An 18,242-nucleotide genomic window follows, 5' to 3' on the forward strand; every position below is an offset into this window, starting at 1 on the left:
CCGGGGTCAGGCACTCTAAATCACCACCCCACCACCCTAATCCATTCTCCCTCCAGTTCTCGCCCCTCCCAAAGGGACTGTCAGGGACCAGAAGCCCCGTAATTACTGGAGGTGTGAGTACACAATACACCCGGAATGGTTTTCTTTTACCCTCCCATTCTTCTCCAGAGAAGCTCAACAGCGCTTGAGAAGCACGAGCGTGGTTCTGCCTTTCATACGTCTTTACGGCACTTAGGTTCCCATGAGACATTTAGAGGGGTGAGAGAGGTATTTATTTTTTTAATAGGACCCTTTTTGTCTACTGGGTGCAATGAATATGATTTAAAAATGGGATTTCCACTGACTAAACACATATTTGCTGCTCCCCACCACGACTTTCCGCTGATCATCTGAACCCTCCCATCATTAAATGTGCAGATTTAAAACCATATTTTGATTGATAAATTCCATTTGTTAAAGGTGAGATGGGACGTAAAACTTTCCCAAGAAGTAGACTAGACAGTACCCATAACTCCTGGATCCTGCGCTCTGATGCTTCTCGTTGTGCTGTCAGCTCTGCAGACCAAACCTTCCTTCTCTTGGCAAAGGCAGGAGGTGGTCCAACCTGGGAATTAGCGAGAGGGAAGCACTGTCTGTTTATCTAGCTAGTTCTTGTTCTGACCTTGACAGTGATAAATAGGATATTCCCAAACTCTTTTTAACTTTTGCTCTGAGATTGTGCAAATATACACTATTGTGTTGATGAATTCCCAATTTAGCGACATATAAGTAACTGGAGTCTTCCCTCTTGGAAACATGCAGACTCTCCCCCACTCCTCTCTCTCTCCTTCCCTCCCTCTCCCCTCTCTTTCTCTCTCTTTCTCCATTGTTCTGAGAGGTTTCCACTCCCGAAGATCATGGGAATAACACCTGGGAGGACAGAAGCTCCGTCCTCAAGATTCAGCTCTGACCTGGGGACCCTGGATTCCAAGCTCTGGCTGTGATTTAATAATGAGACCCGATGGGGCGGCCCAGGTGCTGTATCTCATACCCTTGCCGATTGCCAGGGGAACGTTTAATCTGTTGACTTTATTCAGTTATATTAGTCTGGCAAACTACCTGGGGCTGTAAATTATTTAGATGTTTAATTTATTTGGTGTAGAAGGAATTCTCTTATACCTTCATTATCAAATAGCAGAAGGTGAAAAACCACTTTGTTTGCAAATCATAAAAACTTTAACAGACTTGTGCCTTAAAGAGTAAAAGAGACTTCCCTGACCTTAAAGGATAATGGGGTTCTGAACAAGCGTTGTCACCACTTTACCCAGAGATAAAAATTATGGTATAAATCCATTCAGATTGGAAGCGACATGTGAAACTAACACCTCCCGTCGGTGCTAACAGATAACCCATCTGAACTGAGCCCTGCGTAAACCATGGACCAGGGCCAGCAGGGCCTTTGTCGCTGTCCCTCTTCCCGTTATGATGGATCGACTCTCCAGTGACCCCGGGGAGGGAGACATTTAAAATTGTAGGAAATATGGTATAACCTAAACCCTATTAGTATACAAAATTACTACCTAATATGAAACATGTCACTGTTTTATTTAGTCTTTGACTTTGTACTTAGTACATGTTTCAATAAAATAGAAACAACAAAACAAATTATCTCATGGAGCACCCACTGTCACATCAGATTAGAGCCCCTCCCCTCCAACTGTTTCATTCACTCTCTTGATGAAAAAGGGTTGATCTGAAGCAAAAATAAGCATAATCTATAGCAAAGCAAAAATATAAACAATAGGAGTACGGAAATTCTTTGTAAAATTTTTCTTTTATAATTGTCTCGTTTTAAAGGTACTTCTGGAATCAGATGACATTATTGGGCTTCTGTTTATCATCTCCAAATATTTTAAAAATTTGCCTTCATCAATGGGAGGCAGCACCGTTTTAGCTAAGAATGCTGGTTCTGCAATCCTGCTGCCTGGGTTTGAATTCTTGACCCTGTTATTAGCTGTGTGACGTTGGAAAAGTTATTTAACGTCTCTGTTCCTCAGCTTTCTCATCTGTAAAATAGGGGTATTATCTTCCTCATAGAGTTCTTGTGTGGGAAAGTACAAAAAATAGCACCTGACTCATAATAAGTGCTTATAAATGTTAAATTATCCCTACGAATCATTTACTATGTGCTTTGGATTCATTTCCTCATAATAAACAATTCTGCAAGGTGTTATTATTATTCGCATTTTACTGAAGAGGAAATTTACTCCTGGACCCAGCGTTAGAGGTAGCAAAGCCCCAGTTCGGCTCACGTCTGTGCCTCTCCGAGGCGGGTCTTGATGCTCGGAGCCCCTGAGAGTGCCCTGGGGGGCGTCTGTGGAGACGCTGCATGCCTGGCTCAGCCCGTCCCCTGAGCTCTGGCACCGTCAGGACCCTCAGAGCCGGACCGCCGGGGCCTCCACGAATCTGCAGCCTCAGGGGCAGGCGGCCCTCTCCAGCCACCGGCCCTCTGCAGAGAGGGTCCCCCGAAGAACCGCCGGCAGCCGGGGCACAAGCACTTCCGTGAGGGTGTCTGGGCCGTGTGTCCCGAGGGGTCTGGGCGGTGTGTCCGGGGGTTGGGGGGGGTCTGGGCGGTGTGTCCGGGGGTTGGGGGGATCTGGGCGGTGTGTCCGGGGTTGGGGGTCTGGGCGGTGCGTCCACGGGGGCGGGGAGGGTCCGGGCGGTGCGTCCCGGGGCGTCTGGGCGGTGCGTCCGGGGTTGGGGGGGTCTGGGCGGTGTGTCCGGGGTTGGGGGGGTCTGGGCGGTGTGTCCGGGGGTGGAGAGGTCTGGGCGGTGCGTCCTGGGGTCTGGGCGGTGCGTCCCCGGGGGGGGGGGGTCCGGGCGGTGCGTCCCGGGGCGTCTGGGCGGTGTGTCCGGGGCGCACACCCCTGCGGCTCAGGATGGCGGTCAGGGTGGTCTCGTGGACCCCAGCCGTGTGATCCCGCTTCTTGTGCCTGGAATCCCTCAGCCCGTTCGTGGCGGGGAGTCCGGTGTCTCTGAGCCACAGGAGGTGCTGGCCCCGCGTTTACATTCTCTTTACAGCTGGCTCTTAGAGTCATCATTTAAAAATCCTTCAGGAGCCCAAGTTTTAAAAATCCAATCCCTCTAGCAAGCACTTTTCATGGTGTTTATGTCCTGATCCTTAGGCTAGAACTACAGAATTTTAAAGCTGGAAGGGGCCCGAGACCCGGCTCCTGAGTTGGGTTGGGGTGGATGGGAGGGATTCAGTGAAGGTCACACAGCAAGTTCATACTTACAGTGGGACTGGGACCAGAAGCACAAATACTGATATCGCAAGTAGAGTTGAGCTGTTTGCCAACTGCAAAGAAATTATAAAAACAAATTCTTGGCTGAAAACTTGAAAGGATAGGTTTGGAATGTTATCTTAATGCACATTACAATCTTGAAGTTTCTTGTCATATCCTAGATAAAGTACTGTGTTTATATTTTATTCATGTCCATGCAAAATGGCTTCTAAAAATAAATGCCAAGAATTCTCCCTGACATGGTGTGGTTCACATTTCTTTGCTTATATTTTGTTTCTTTTCTGACAATAGAGTATTTTATGATTAAAACACTCGTCTCCTCCTAGCACTATAGTTTTTCCCCATATAGTGATACAATTACATAAATACTGTGTGGTGTTGGAAATCTTTAAAGAACCCATTTCACATTTGAGGGTAAAGTCTTATCTTAAAATTACTTTTAGAAAACATATCAGACATACAGAACTGTCAGCTTTAAAACAGTACCCCCAATTTTATGTTAACTTATTATCTAAAGTGCAGTATTCTCTGGCACATGGATACATCTATAACCACAAAGATTAGTACTCAGCCAAAAAAAAAGTTTTTAATTTTTCATTACCTCCTCAGGACACTACCTGGCTGGAATCAGACATTTAAAATTCCCATATGATTGTTCAGCGCCTCAGAGAAGTTAACCCTTAAATTTCCAGCAGAAAACCTACCAGACAATACTTGACTATTAAGAGTAGTACTGGCGGTCAGAGCATGGATTTGGGATCCACACCACCAGGGGTCAAAGCCCAGCTTTACTAGCTGAGTGACTCTGGGCAGGTTCTTAGCCTCATAAAATGGGCATAGTATTAGCACTTGGCTCTTATGGTTGTTGTAAGGATGACATGAGACAATGTGTGTAAAGTGCTTAGAACAGCCTTTATGCACAGCAGGGCTCAGCTGACGCCACATCGTTAGAATCTGCTCTTTAAACTACAGAGGACTGAACCTTCACGAAGAAAGTTAAAGATGAAAATTTAAAAACTAGATACACCTAAGTGATCATGTTATATCTGGATTCTAACAATGGAATTGTTATGTGAAATAGAATCATAAACCTATATAGGCCATACGCTTAGATTCTAAAGATTTATTCCACAACCTGATACACATAATAAATGACACTGTAAATTCCCAATTTTTAACTAGAAGAAGTTTGACTCTGGAAATCAAAGAACAATGTTCTAATAATGAGCTCTAGAAAATCATTCTCCCTTGGCAGCTACCTGAAAGCTGTGACTATGCTTTGCTCACCGTGATTTGCCCAGCATTTTGCTCACTGCCGTGTGGTGGGAATTTACTATGTGTGGGATGACTGACTGATTGACTGTAAGAGGAAATGCTCTTGAATTCATAGAACTTGAGAGTTAGAAGGGGCTGCCTGCTTATGATGTCACAAATAAGGAACCTGAGGATAAATGACTGAAAACTAATTACGTGGTTAGCTATTAATAGAATTGGGATCAAGGAGTTGACTCCAGGGCCTGGACGCTCAAATAAGTCATCACTTCAGTAATATTTTTCTAAAATGATTTCTTAGAAAGACCAGCCTCTTGAGATAAACATGGAGTAAAGGACGGAAGGAGTTGTTCTGTGGTCAAAGAATTTTGGAAAATGCTGAGTTAAACAAATTAAACTGTTGCTCTCCAAGAGAAAGATACAGTACGATTTGCAGCATTTCTGAAGAGAGTTTGACCATAAAACTCCTTTTGAAGGGAGCATCTTTTGGAACTGATGGTTTATGAAACACATGGAAGAAGACTGACCAGTAGGCTTTAGCAAATACTTATTAAGCACCTACTACATGCAATTATCACGATACGAACCATACAAAAAGTTGAGGTGAGTTAGACACCAACGTGCTGCTGGGGCCTTTAATGAGAGAGGGTGAGGACACTGGTGGAAGTGGGAGGGCCTTAAGAAGAGGCACATATAACTTCAGTCTACATCTGAATTTGAGAAGTGTCGTGAGAAAGGCCCAGACAGAATGCTACTGAGATTCAAAGGTCAGAGTTCCATTGAAGAAATGGCATTTGAGATGATCTTGAAGGACAGGTGTGAGTTCCTTTAGAAAAGGTCTGCTAGTTTTTGATTATCTGAAAATGTCTTTATTTTACTCTCACGCGTGAACTATAGCTTTTCTGGATATGCAACAGACAGTTACTTCTTGCCAACAGTTTGAATAGGTATTCTGCTGTCTCCTTGCATCCACTGTTGCCCTTGATAAATCTGCTGAGAGTCTAATTGCCAGGCCTTTGTAGGTTACCTTTCTTCTCTCTCAGGCTGCTCTTAAGATTTTCTCATTGTCTTTGGTGTTTTCTAGTTTTCCTATAACATGTCTAAGGCATAAACTTCCTTTTAATTTATCCTGCTAGAGATATGTTGTATTTCCTAAATCTGTGGACTTATGTCTTTTCATCAGTTCTGAAAAATTCTCAGCTACTATTGCTTCAAATATTATGTCTCTTCCATTCTCTCTATCCTCTCCTTCTAAAACTCCAATTAAATGGATATTAGAATTTCTCATTCTATCTTCTGTATCTAACCTTGTCTTTCATATTTTCCATTTCCTTTTTTCCTGTGATACATTCTGAATATTTTCTTCAGATATTTCTTCAATTCACTAATTATCTCTTCAGATATTTAACATGTTCATTAAGTGTTCACTTCCAACCACTTTATTTTCATTTTAGGAGTTCTTTTTCATTCTTTTCCAAATCTATATGGTTATTCCTGAGGGTCCTTTGTTGCTTGCTTGTCTTTGGTACCCCACTCCTTATTTCTTTAAATGCCTCACATGTAGCCACATGTGAAAGGCAGCAAAATGTGGTGGTGAAGAGCAGAGAGTCTACAACCAAAACTGTAGCTCCACCGCGTAAGAAGTGTAGCCCTGGACAAACCACTTAATCTCTCTGTGGCTCAGCTTTTTCATTTATAAAATGGTAATAATTATAGAACTTGCTTCATAGAGTTGTTATGAGAATTAAATAAGTTAAAGTTTGAAAAAATCTTTACATTACCTAGCACTTAATAATTGCTCTATGCACTTTTGTAAATAAAAACTATATTGTATATCTGAGAATTCCAATATCCAAAATTCTTTAGGTCTAAATTGGATGTTTGTTTTTCCACTGACTCTCTCTCTCAGTGGCTTGCCTCCTTCTGTGCTTGGTGATCTTGGATTAATGTCTTCCCTAATGTGTACGTTTGTATCTGCTTCTGTTAGGAGGCAGAGGGAAAATACCAACCTGAGACCCTTTACCCCTTTTGGGGTGTCCTGGCCTAATGCAGAAGTCTCAGAATCTTGGCTTCCCCACCTTCTGAAGCTGTAGAGCTTCATACAGGGCTACTAATGGCACTGGCCCTTAGGACAACCCAATTTTCTTATTTTCTTAGCACTCTTGGCTCCCAATTGTGGTTTCAGCTCACTTTTTGGGAGAAGGGCTGTCCCTAGACAATTCTTTTACTACTTACAAGCCCAGCCATGCATTTAAAAAGTGATCCAGTTCTTTTGTAGTTGGAAGGCCTTCAGTATCTACTTATTTATACTGCCAGAAGCTACCTGCTACTTTGTATCAGTCAGAATGGGTTACTTTATGCTGCAGCAACAAATGACCCCCAAACCTCAGTGGCTTAGAAGAACAAAGGTTGATTTCTCATTTGTGTTACATGCCCATCTCAGGTCCACAGGGCCTCTGCGCCATGTCGTACTTACTCAGGGACTCAGGCTGATGGAGCTTTGACTATCTGGAACATCTTCAGTCCTGTAACAAGGGAAAGAAAAAACAGTGAATAATACTCTGGCTGTTCAAGACTTCCATCTGGAAGCAACACACATAATTTCCATTCACTTTTAATTGACCAAAGCAAGTCACAGGGCCACACTTAACTCCAAGGAAGTGCTTAGGAAGGACTGGAAATATAAGTGAGAATCACTAACAATTACTGCATGCTTTTTTCACCTAACATTATCAACGTTTTTATGTTCTTATATAGATTTGGTAACCATATATTTTTAAAAAAATTTATTGTTAAAATCTCAAACATAAAAAATGTAAAAAGAATAGTATAATAATATAACCAAGACCCATAACTATAATTTTAAATGTCTGCACAATAGTCCAGATGGGGGGATATTCAAATAAATTTTATCATGAAATATTTCAAACATACTAAATCTAAAATTATGAAAGTGTATTTATTGTAAAAGTAATACATTTATATTTAAATATTAATATTTCATTTTGAAATTATAGTAATGTATTTCATTAAAAAATTTTAAATACAGAAAAAATAAAGAATAACTAGAATTTTAATAGATGTGCATTCCAAATGGAAGAGGAAGTGCCAGCAAATGTAGTGAGGTACATGAATATAGAGCATGTTTGCAGGAAAGCAGGTAGTTCTGTTTTGCCAGCATTTAGGCCACTAATGGGAAGTAGGAACAGAAAGTTAAGTGGAAACCTTATCGTGGAGAGCTCTGGATGCCAGATGGGAACTTCATTCAGGAAGGAGTGGAAAACCATTGGACATTTTCCAGTGGAAAAATAACATAAATTTAATCTAGTCTTTACTGAGTACCCACTATGTACCAGATACCATGTTAGACACTGAGATACAAAAATGGACAAAATGCAGTCCTCACCCTCTATTACATGTTTGAACATTGATCTAGACCATAGTAGGAGAGACCAGACATCAATGCAGAGAACCAACTCAGAGGCTACTGCAACAGTCCAGGCAAGAGCTCAGGAGGGCCAGAACAGAGGACTAGCAGGGACTGGAAAGGAAGGAGTACATTGACACGTCTCATGGAGCTTGAGTCTGTAGAATGTTCTGATCACCCAGAGATGGGGAACAAGGGAGAGGAAAGACCCGCTATATTGAAAATGGTAATCATGAATGACAGGGAGAATAATAGCATCAATAGAAACAGAAACAGGAAGAGGGCTTGGTTTGGGGAAAAGATGATAACTTTGGTTGTATACACACTGGATTTCAGATTCCATGAGTACATCCTGGTGGAAGTACCCAGCAGGAAGCTGGATGTATGAAAGCAGAACTTGGAGGGAAGTCAGAAATCAGTCGTGGGCACAGCAGTCATAGTTTATATCCTCTGCAGAAGATACAACTGCTGAGGGAGAGGGGACTTAAAAATACTTTTTTTTAAATTGTTGGATGAACATGTGAAAATCACAGGACTGTCCTTACGAGGGCGAAGGACAAAACTATTCCTCCATCCAAGAGTCGTGTCCTGTCACAGTGAATGCAGTTCCATCCTCACAGGTCCATTCCTCTGTGTCTCAGAGGCTTCTTAGTCTCCAGTGTCCCCAGGTACAATCAGATACCCCCAAATAATCCACAGGCCTTGATCAGCCTGGGTTTGTCAGGGACTTTCCCCGATAGCTGACAGGGAGACCAAGTGGCATCAGGTTGTGTGATGCAGGGCTGAGGACCACTCACGAGATCAGGAAGAGCCTTCAGGGGTCTCCTGAGGCCCAGCCGTGGGACACACTTACACATACTTACACACATGTGTTTACCAAATGTATCAAGTGGGAATTTGGTATAAAAAGTTCAGCATGGACAAGTCAGCACTGTTACCTGGTCTGACAGTTATGGTGCTCATGTGGCAGGTTGGTTGACTGAAACATTAAATTGGTTCCCTTTCCCTTCATTTCAAACAGACTTCCTGGCTTTGTAATGCTTTGCCTGGAAAATTTGGGCAGGGCAAAAAATTGGATGCAGCCTCTTTTGGTAAAAGTTTTGCACCTTGGTACTCAATGTCACTGAACACTTAAATGGTTAAAATGTTAAATTTTATGTTATGTGTATTTTACCACAATTTTTAAAAATTTGATTGAATTAAATACAAAATATTTTTGTTCTGAGTATTCTGATATATGTATGTTATAACAAGAAATAAACATAGTGCTTATCATCTTAAAGAGAAGTCTTGTACCTTGAGGGACCAGGAGGGGTGTTCTGAAGAGGGATAGCCTGGGGAGGGTGCCTTTGAGAAGTGAGCAGCTAGGAGAAGAGATTCCCCATCAGGAAAGAGTGCAGGATCATCCGATGGGGCTCTGCCCCCTACTTCCCGGCAGCACCCAAATGGCAGCATCCGTAGCAAGGGGCTGCATGTGCTCCCAGGGAGGCTGATCCTGGCCAAGGCCTGGGCGAGGGGCAAAAGTGCCTGCTCAGCCTGGAACGCAGGGCAGCGGTTTGGCCTCTTCTGTTCACCCTACTTCTCAGCTCCTGGAACAGGGCTGGCACGTGGTAGGTCTTCAATAAATATTTGTTAAGGGGCCAGCCCGGTGGCATAGCAGTTAAGGGCGTGTGCTCCACTTCGGTTGTCCGGGGTTCGCATGTTCAGATCCTGGGCAGACCAACTCATCTCTTGTCAAGCCATGCTGTGGCAGGTGTCCCACATAGAAAGTAGAGGAAGATGGGCACGGATGTTAGCCCAGGGCCAATCTTCCTCAGCAAAAAGAGGAGGATTGGCATTGGATGTTAGCTCAGGGCTAATCTTCCTCACAAAAAAATAATAAAAAAATTTTAAAAATTAAATATTTGTTAAATAAATAAATGACGACAGTAAGGCGAGACCTTGGTGGTGCATCAGACCTCTGGACTTCCACACACGCTGTGGATCAGAGAGAGGGAGGCAGATGGTTATCTTTCTCACAAGCCTGACAGCGTGGGGACGTGAAGTCAGAATTAGATTGATTTAAGGAAAATAATAGTGACATCTTGCACACCCGATAGGAAGCTTTTCATAACTATTTCCTTGCATCCTTTATAATATGTTATGTGACATATTATGTTTGCAAATAAGTGGTAGATATTGAGTTACTAGGATAAAGAGCAGGGTAAGAGCTGTAATTCTCAGAATGGAGGTACTTTCCTGGCTTGAGATCCCTAAAGAATTAGACACTCTCCCCATGAGCAGCCTTGCGTGTGAGCTGAGTCTGGGGTAGAGCAATGCAACCCTCCACTTGCCTGGCCTGGGCTTCGAGGCCACAGGTTCCTGCGCAGAGGCCTGGGGGAGAGCGCAGGAGACCTGGGTTGCACTCCTTGCTCTGCCACCACGCAGTCTCGGGTAAGTGCTTCAGCCTCTTCTGCAAAACCAGGGCTTGGGTTTGATGGTCCCTAGGACAGGACTGCGGTTCAGCCTGTACACACTGGGTCTGGCCATCCCCAGTGTCTACAGACTGTGTCATCTCTGGCTGGTCAGGTATCTGCTATAAAATGGTTAAACATTTTTTTTTTTTTTTTTTTAAAGGGAGAAGCCCCGTCTGATGGGTCAGCAGGGCTATCACACAGGTTCCAGAAGAGTCTGGCTTTTATTCTAAATTCAGTGGACACATTTCTTTTATTTATTTATTTATTTTTCCCCTCTAAAGCCCCAGTAGATAGTTGCATGTCATAGTTGCACATCTTTCTAGTTGCTGTATGTGGGACGCGTGCGCAGCCTCAGCACGGCCGGAGAAGTGGTGCGTCGGTGCGCCCCCGAGACCCGAACCCGGGCTGCCAGCAGCAGAGTGCGCGCACTTAACCGCTAAGCCACGGGGCCAGCCTGTTAAACATTTTTAATATTTTCCCTACCCTCAGGTCTCTTCCAGGTGAGGACAAGTCTCTTGCAGGTCTGCAGGAGACAGAGGTAATTTGTCTTTCCAGAAACCGAAGAGTCACAGGAACACATCCAAAGCATCACTTGTCCTGATTATAACTATTGCTCCTGAGGACTCCTGGAGCAGTGCTGTGTGCCACATGAAACCGACTGCTTATCGCTGCTCTGTGCTCCAAGTTCCCATTTTCCAACCTCCTCTAAGTCTTTTCTCCATTTACTGTAAAGTAATATTTTCCCTGGCTTCACAACACGTGGACACCATCGACGTGGAAAGTAAGAACAGGAGGCTTGAACCCAGAGCGTCCGAGGTCCTCTCCATGCCTCACTCTTCCTCCTCAGAGAAAACGAAACAGAGAGGGAAGGTGCCAGACTGAGACCCAGCCAGTCTCAGTCTGGTTCGTGTTCTCCCATCTCTCCACCCTTTTCCTCCGTCTGGAAATAGACCCCCACCGCGTTTCTCTTTTGGAAAATATCTCAGATACAAACAGTGCTATAACGATGTGATATTGAGGAGGGTAAAATTGAATGTTAAAAGTGTTTCCTGAGGGCCAGCCCAGTGGCGCAGTGATTAAGTTCACAGGTTCAGATCCCCCCGAGCACCAAAGCACCGCTTATCAAGCCACGCTGTGGCGGTGTCCCATATCAAGTAGAGGAAGATGGGCGCAGATGTTAGCCCAGGGCCAATCTTCCTCAGCAAAAAGAGGATTGGCAACAGATGTTAGCTCAGGGCTAACCTTCCTCACACACACACACACACACACACACACACACACGAAAGTGTTTCCTGATATTTGATTCCAAGGGGTTTTTCTCTACCAACAATAAATCCCCTTTACATAAATTAGCTTCAGAGACTTTCTGTTCCTTTGCCACCAGACAATCCTGTGCAAACAGTGTGCCACCTGCATTAGTCAGAGTTCTCCAGAGAAATAGAACCAAGAGGATGTGTGTGTATATATATATGTGGAAACACAGATTTTTAAGGAATTGGTTCACATGATTGTGGAGGCTGACAAATCCAAAATCTGCAGGGGTAGGGCACAGGCTGGAGACCCAGGGAAGAGGTGTGGTTTGAGCCCAAAGGCAGTCTGCTGGCAGAATTCCCTTTTCCTCAGAGGAAGTCAGTCTTTTTCCTATTATGGCCTTCAACTGATTGGATGAGGCCCACCCACATTATGAAGAGTAATCTGCTTTATTCAACGTCTGCTTTACTTATTTGTGTTAATCTCAATGAAAAAATACCTTCACAGAAACATCTAGAATAATGTTGACCAAATATCTGGGTACTGTGGCCTAGCCAAGTGGATAGCAAACTAACTATCACATGCCCTATCTCTGATTCTGAGTGGTGGCTGCCTTGAGGATTGTGTTGCATAAGACTCTGAAGCCACACCCAGACTCAAGAGGAAGCACACCCTTATGAACTAGTAATGCCTGCTCTGAGCACGGAAGGGAGGAGGTGCAGCCCGTGCCACGTGTTTGCTATTCCTACAATAGAAGTCTGGCTTGTGTTTATTAAGTGAGTGAAGAAGTGACAAATCTTGCCCGTTTTGCCATTAAACCTAGGACTGGCCTTAATTCAAGTTGTGCTCAAGCTGAATTGTCTGATATCACCCAGGCAGGCTGTGCAAATGCTCACGTGCCCCTGCACGCAGGCGCAAGAATGTTCCCAGCAGCTTTATTAGCAAAATCCCGAACTGGAAATAATCCAAATGTCCATCAACAGTACGTGTAACAGTTCAGTAAGTAAAAAATACTGTGCCACAATGACGAACTACAGCTATGTACAACATGGACAAGGCTTACAAACATGAGATTGAGTGAAAGGAGCCAGAGACACAAGAACAATGCATTAATTCCATTTATTTAAAGTTCAAACACATAAAATTAAACTACATTCTATATAGTTGCACACTTAGGTGTTAATAATTGTTTTAAAAAGCAAAGAAGTGATTCCCATAAAAGCCACGATAGTGGTCATCTCTAGGAGCAAGAGAGAGGCCGTGGGGAGAGCTGGCAATATCATACTTGTTGACTTGGGTGTTAACTTGAAAGCAACGTGTTAACCTGCTTTTTTCTGTATGAGTGTTAAACTTCACAATCAAGAAGTCTTAAATTTTTCCTGAGGTCTCCTTATGCCAATTCCTGAAAAAAGCAGACATGCAGGGAACCCCACGAACCGCTGACCCCATCCATTCAGCAGAGCCAGAACTATCCCTCCCAGCCTCTTCCCCACAAGCCTCTGCTCTGGACCCTTTCTGTTCTGCCTCTTCCTCCACAACAAACATCTCCATTTTACTACAGTGATTAGACTCACAATATAACAAATTTACAGTTGCAAGTCCTAAAATTCATCCTCAGCAAAACTTGCAAAGCAGCTGCAAAAAAGATGAATGTCACTCGTGGGATAAGAAGCCCAGAAGGGTTTCGTGGAAAAGTTCAGAGAGTGCACACAAAGCCTGTCCTGAGCAGAAGGCCCGTCAGAGGACAGGGGGTCGTCTGTCTCACGGTCAGCTGTGTCCTGGACAACTGGGCCTTGCAAGGCCGTCCGTTCATGGGCAGCAATCCTGTACCAAGGGCAAGCACTGTCATCTGCCTACCGGGATCCTGGGCCTAAACAGAGTTCAGCTTCAGGAGAACTGGAGAAAAGGCAGAGCGAGTCCAAGGGCAGGTGCTAGAGGTTTGCTTGGCCTCTTTTCATAGCTTTTAGGACTTAGAAATTTGCAGTTAAATATGCTTTCTTCCCTCTGGAAAACAGATTTCCACCCCCTCCCACCTCTGCCTGGGGAATAACAAATTTCAGATGGAAACCTGAAAACCCAAAGAGAAATATGCGATGCTTCAGACGCCTCATGTCGGACTGGCTGTCACAGACCCTGGTGTGGGTCAGGCTGTTTAAGCTGCTTTGGAACACGCCTTCATCTACAGCGGGCCATTTTATAGATCCATTAAATCTACATTTCTCTTGGGCCCCTTTCCCCAGCTCCCCTCAACCCCGCTCCAGTCACACACTCTAAAAACCCCCTTAAGCCTGAGAAATAAATCTCTATAAAATGCCAAGTGTTCAATCAGGCTTTTACTGTATCTCTTTGCAATTAGAATAAATTTACTGCTCAGAGAGATGGGGGAAATATGCAAGGTACTCCTTGGATAAATATACCGCAGTGAGAAAAGTAGAGGCTCTGTAAAAATTATCTCTGTGAATTCAACAAGAATCAAGGTCACCGGAGTGCTACATACCAGGGAACGTTAATTAATGGGCCTGCAGCTGGTGGTACCACTTGGCTGCTCTTCTCCAGCTGCTGGCTCCATATTTCTCTCGTCTGTAGGACCATTCTTGGATCAAATCCCATCTCTTTTTTGCCTCCAAGTACAAAAAGTACATAAGTCTATCCTGGAAGGATGCCAGCCTTTCAGAGAACTAAAGAAAGTGTTGTTTCTTAGCTATTTTTATCTCCTTGTTTAAGAAAGGACACGCTGTCACCCCTGGAGCTGGATTGCTGTAATCAGTGTTCCAGCTGCGGTCTGAGGTCACCTGCGTCCTGGCACCGACCCCGGGGAGGTGTCCTGAAGCCGGGGGACGAGAGGACACCCGAAAAAATACACCTATCTCCCTTCACCACACAGTGTGCGTTTTAGGCCAGGCCGAAAGCAAGGTAAAAATGCAACCAGAATGCACTCGACGCCTCCGAGCTGAAGAGGGAGGGGACGGAAGTCGGAGAAACCGGAGAAAAGAAGAGGCAGAGAGCATTCCAGGGTCAGGGGAGTTGACTGCGTTTAAACCTGCTGGGAAGCGTTAAACGAGACCAGGCCTGTCAGCTCAGCGCACTTGCTCCTGCTGATAAAACTCGGAGGCGGCAGAGCAAGCGCCCCACGCGGGCGCCCCAGCCGCGCAGCATCCCCGTCACACGGGCCTCGGGGTCAGAAGGCCCGGGCGCAGCACCTGCGCCGGCGCTAGCGGCGGGGGGCTCACCTGGCGGCCCCAGCAGCCCGTTAGGCCCCAACTTGCTCGTCTGTAAAATGGGGCTAATGACAGCATCCCTCTCAAGGCCGCCGAGGGAGCGGGTGCGATTCCGCGTGGGGCCTGTGGGACGGTCGGCGCCGCGCCCGGTGCCCCGCTGACCTCGGTAAATAGTCACGGCTGTAACCGGGGCTCTTAGAACTGCGTCCGCACCTCAGCGAGGGGAGAATCCAGGGAGCTGTTTCAGGGAAGAGCTCGCCTCCGGGCGCAGGAGAGCGGCTTAGGGAGAGGCTTCCGAAGCGGCGGGAACGGCCCCACGCGCCTCTGGCGCACCGGCCTCCTTCCCCTCTTTTGGAAACTTGCTCTCCTCCAGCGTCGCACAGGGGAGGGACTGGGCAGCTTTCCACACGTGACAGACACGCGACTACCCCCGGAAAAGCCAGCGAGCATGCCTCCAGGTGGTCCAGGCCCTGGCCCGGGCCGCCCCGCTCGCCCCGGAGACGGGGGTCCGCGTCCACTCGTGCCGAGTCCTCCAGGAGACTCAGCTGAGCCCTTTTTAAGGAAGGAAGAATGTTCTGAAATATTGGGAAATGTTCTCCATTACTACGTCCAAACTGTAAAATGATATTTGGGCCTTTTAAAGACGGGAAATCTGAAATTAAGGAATATGGATTTAAAGGAAGCCTTGGGGATGAGAGTTTTCCTCCTCTTCATTTGAAACACCTTTCATCCGCCCTTGGAGGGAGTGCTGTCCCACTGGTGGTGGCTTTCTGGTGGCGTTGTGCCTTCTTCCGGAACTGATACTTCTGTGCCTCTTTTAAAACGTATTTGGAGAAATATTTAGGGTATAGAAAAAATAAAGCTTCAATTTAAAGAACGAGACTATTCAAGGTAAAGGAGTGGTGGGGCCGCCCCGTGGCTTAGCGGTTAGGTGAGCGAGCTCCGCTACTGGCAGCCCCGGTGGATGCCAGGGGCACAGCGACGCCCCGCCTCTCCGGCCATGCTGAGGCCGCGTCCCACATACAGCAACTAGAAGAATATGCAACTATGACATACAACTATCTACTGGGGCTCTGGGGGGTAAAAAGGGGGATTGGCAATAGATGTTAGCTAAGAGCTGGTCTTCCTCAGCAAAAAAGAGGAGGATTAGCATGGATGTTAGCTCAGGGCTGATCGTCCTCACAAAAAAAAAAAAAAAAGGTAAAGGGGTGGCTTCTAAGGTGCTTGAAAGAAATTTTTAAATTTGTGTTTGGGGCATAAGAAAATTAAACAAAAACCGAGCTGTCTGTGCAGCGACAATGACGTGTCATTCATCTCTAATTTCCAGGTCGTTGGTCCTCCCGTCACACATATTCATACACATAGTGTTTGCAATATGCAAAAAGTGTCCTGTACTCTCACGAACAGCACCACTTGGGGAGGCAGGTATTCTAATCCTCATTTTACCAACAAGGGGCTCAGGGAGTTAAAATTGTGCTTAAAGAAAATGTAATATGGCAAGAACTTGAACTTGGGACTCTGGGCTTTGGTCCCAATACCTTTCTCCCAACACCCCATTACCTTTAACCTGCCATATGACCTGGGCAGTCCAGTCACCTTTTGGTGCCTCAGTTTCCCGGTCTGGTTTGTGAGATGAAAATAATGGCTCTCTGGCTTCCTTTCAGGGAATGGTGTGTAGATGTTCACGGAACAAGCCTATCTATCAAGATTTCCAGGAAGTGTGTGATGAGCCCAAATGAAACACACTCTGCAGAGCCCAGGGAAGTCCTGCCACGCCCTGTCTGCACAGGTGTGCTGTGGAGCTCTGCAGGAGACCATGCTGAAGCTTTAAGGGGACACTGGCTACAAAAGACCGGGAAGAATGGTTACAAAGCTGGCAGATGGCCTGGGAGCTACAAGTGGCTGTGAATAGCTCATTATCCCAGGGCTGGGCGACCTGGAGAGGTGGCAGTGGAGGAAGGACACACACCTGCCAGTCTGGGGCCCGAATTCCCTGAAGCTATACAGGAGCTAAGTGTGTCATCAAAGTAAAAGAAAACTCAATAGCTGTACAATTCTAGAAGAATGTACAGTTTTGAAATGTCTAGGAAAATAATATATTTCTCCTTTTCATTTATTTATTAATTATAAAAGTATATCTATTATCAAAATAATGACCAGAGAAGTGCAGAATTAGAAGGTGACATTCCCTCCTTCATCTGCTCCCCCCCGACTTGCTGGCTAGAGTCTCCTAGCTCCCATGTGCCATTCAGACACTGTGTGTGCACATTCAGAAGCATGTTAAACAGATTCACACATGTATTTTTAAATGGGGTCTCACAACACATAGTGTTCTGTAACTTGCCTTTTTTTAACTTTACAATGTATCATAGATACCTGCTCATACAGGCCTTTCATCCTCCCCAAGCTTTATTGAGATATACTTGACAAATAAGAATTGTATATTTGAGGTGTTTGGCATGATGATTTGATATACTTATACATTGTGCAATGATTACCACAATCAGGCTAATTAACATATCCATTACCTTACAGAGTTACCGTTTTCTTGTATGTGGTGAGATCTACTCAGCAAATTTCAAGACTACAATATAGTATATTAACTATAGTCACCATGCTGTACATTATTCATCCTGCATAACTGAATCTTTGTACCCTTTGACCAGTACCTCCGCGTTTCCTCTAACCCCCAGCCTCTGACAACCCCCGTTCTAATCTCCACTTGTATGAGTTCATCTTTTTTAGAAACCTCTCATTCCTTTTAAAGCAAGAAGATTCCATTGTATGGATGTACTATAGTTTATTCAACCACCTCCCTACTGTGTAGATACTGGCTACTTCTGGGTGTTTTTTCCCCTCTCTATTACATATGATGCTTCAGTGGATAATAATGATGGTTTACTAATATGAAAGAAAACAATCTAGGGATAAATGGGCCAGAGGGAATTTGGGAAAGTTGGTACAAGACAAAACCCTACCAGTGAGCCCAGCGTGGGAGTCAGCAATGAGTGGACCCTTCCCAGCTTAGCTTCTCACTAGGTTGGATCTGATCGATAGCTGCCACTAAAAAAGAATCCAGGAAAAGAAGAAGTTAAGAAGGAGAAAAGGAAGCACAGCAGTCCTTTTGAGAGGCTGGGTAAATCGAAGTAAGGACTAGGTGTATGGATAGAAACCCCACAGAGAAAGGACAGGATGCGTAAGGAAGATCGCCTACATCGTGAGGAGCGTGGTGGCGAGGAGCGTGGAGGCGAGGAGCGTGGAGGCGAGGAGCGTGGTGGCGAGGAGCGTGGAGGCGAGGAGCGTGGTGGCGAGGAGCGTGGAGGCAAGGAGCGTG

At 45.2% G+C, this 18,242-nt stretch overlaps 1 long non-coding RNA gene across 1 annotated transcript; it reads right to left on the bottom strand.

Annotated features, from left to right (window-relative positions):
• Nucleotides 1–3,275: 3,275 nt before the first annotated feature.
• LOC147916526 (uncharacterized) lies at nucleotides 3,276–9,366 on the bottom strand. Its single transcript, XR_015552776.1, has 3 exons — nucleotides 9,280–9,366; nucleotides 7,033–7,081; nucleotides 3,276–3,337 (listed from the first exon to the last, which is right to left on the bottom strand). It is a non-coding gene; the product is annotated as an uncharacterized LOC147916526 (long non-coding RNA).
• Between the last annotated feature and the right edge of the window lie 8,876 nt (nucleotides 9,367–18,242).

This window comes from Ceratotherium simum, chromosome 7 (genome assembly GCF_057802395.1).
Source record: "Ceratotherium simum simum isolate JZ-2026a chromosome 7, ASM5780239v1, whole genome shotgun sequence".
NCBI lineage: Eukaryota > Metazoa > Chordata > Mammalia > Perissodactyla > Rhinocerotidae > Ceratotherium > Ceratotherium simum.